Below are 2,413 nucleotides of genomic sequence, written 5' to 3' on the forward strand. Positions count from 1 at the left end.
TGCAATGTCCATGAAAGATCTTTGTTGCCTTTGTGAATGTATGTCTTGAGACCACATAACGCTTTTTGTCTTGGATTTGAATTTCTACTCCAAAAGCCACCTTTTGTCTACAGCAGAAAATTTTGTTCAGATCCTGTTACCTCTCTTGAAGGTGATCCTTTTATTTTGCCAAAGTTAATTTGATCTGTAAGGCATCGTCATTCTCAGCCATAAAGGAATCTTGCAGTTGCCATCTGGCCTGGCAGATATAACTCTGGTACACTGGTGAGCAAATGACAAAATTGACCAGCAGACTTCAAAATTAATTCATTATCTCCGAGTTATCCTGTTTCAAAAAGCAAGGAAGTTTGGGAAAACAAACCTGGAAGATTCTGCCTCTTGATGTTACTGTCATCAATTGTAACATTTCAGTCAACTTTTTGTTGATGGTCACTAATAAAAGATGCAGGAAAATATGTCTTAAGGCATCTTTAAACCCAGCAGAGGAAACTGAGTCCAGCAGAGAAAAGTTGCAGGCTGAAACTTGGTGGAGAGTGAAGACACAGAGAGAGGATTTATTTTAGGTCACATACTTCTAACATTTTAAAATTCTTCTTAGTTTTGGAAAGTTCTTTCTAACAGAGCAACTCTTTACTCCCATGCATGACTCCTATTAGGGTCAGCACTAGCAGGTTGATCCAGCAGGTGCAAGGAGCTCCCCCAAGGGGCAATTTGGGCAAAGAGTCTGTTGTAGTTAGAGTCAATGGTAAATTGAAAAATATTCACAGAAAATACCAGAGAGACTTTTAAAACGCCTCAGCAGTTCAGCAGTATTCCTGAAGCCACAAAGGTTTGCCATATGCACAAAATGCCTGTCAAATGCAATGGAAGAGTCTATAATAGCCAAAAAGGAAAAAATTGTTTCCCGTGGTGAATATTTATATTGTCTGGAAAAGACTTGCAAAGTGTGAGTGAACTTGTACTTCATTAATATTCCTATTTCTGTGAGAGAGGACAGGACAGCTCAAGATGATCATCTATTAAATCAGTTATCAGTGGATGTTGTCCTCTGTGTGATTGAGATTAGTTTTGGCAGTTCACCATGAATCACAAATTTAGACCAGTGCCATTATTTCTAATTCAATAGCTGATGGAACACAGCATCAAAATAGTAACCACTTGATATTTAGCTGTTATTAAATTAAATGGCAGGATAGCAGTAGTGAAATATGGAAGATCACATCCTGACATTTTCTTTGACAGAAAACTATGCCCTGTTAAAAACTGATGTCCAAGTCTGTGTGGATTTGCATGTGTGCATGGGTAGATAAGGCAAAGCAGAAACTGCTGTGATCTGGGCATGTTGGAGCTGTCATTGCTTCTTAAAAATGAAGCTGAAAACATCAGTACCATTACAAGCACTAACATCACTGCTGTGTGATGCTGCAACTCCTGACAGCCACATGGTTCCCCAACATCCTTCCAAAAGGGAAGATCATAAATTGGCCTGGACAGAAGTGTGCCCAGGATTGCCCATACACAGCCAGAACAGGATGAGTTCCCTGAACCCATGGGAATGGCACAACTCAAAACAAGGAGCACAGATGTCCAGGAGATGATTGCCCGGCACACGAGACATGACAGCAGGACGTCAGCGGGAGGATCCCAGCAACAAGATGGGAGAGCTGTGCTTTTCAGGGCCTTTGCATTTCTGTTCTTGCCTGACCTATTTTAAAAGTGAGTCACTTTAACTCATCTTCTAATGAAGTCTGGTCTTTTTGAGCTTTTAAAAGCCTTTTAAAGCACAGCTGACGTTGCCACAGAAGGCCAATGAAGCTGAGAGTAGCTCTGAGAGAAGCCCAGCTGCCACTCATGAGGTCTGTGATAATGCTCTCAGCCTCGGCTGTGTGGTGTCTCCTCCAATCAGGCTGCTGATCTGTGTCACTCCAGGGGTGCTGATCTTTAAGGGCTGTCTTGGAGACCACCCCTGATATCCTTGATTCCTCTCTCTTCTTTTCTTTATTACTTCTGTGTTACTTCTTATGTCTTCCTCAGGCTCCATTTTCTGAAGTGGCACCATGCAACTGTTTGACCACAGAGTGGAAGATCTGGCTATAAAGGAAAATACAGAAAATATAGAGAGACAAAGTTGAAGATTTTGGGTTCATGTAGCTCTTGGAGAGGCTCAGAGCCTATGAATTTGTGATGTTCATCTGACACCCTTTTCACTGAAAGTTTATACACAAAGCAAATGTAAGTAGTAAAGAAAAAAATTCTGTATTTCAAGGAGTATAATGAGAAAAAAGGAAACTGATGGTTTCTTAAAACTGCAGTAAATCAGGAAGGCTCTCTGGCAGATGGGCAATTTAATGCCTTTTTCGACTTTGGTTGTCAATGAAAATGGCAACAGTGATCCAAAGACCAATACATTCAA

Source organism: Chiroxiphia lanceolata, chromosome 10 (genome assembly GCF_009829145.1).
Source record: "Chiroxiphia lanceolata isolate bChiLan1 chromosome 10, bChiLan1.pri, whole genome shotgun sequence".
NCBI lineage: Eukaryota > Metazoa > Chordata > Aves > Passeriformes > Pipridae > Chiroxiphia > Chiroxiphia lanceolata.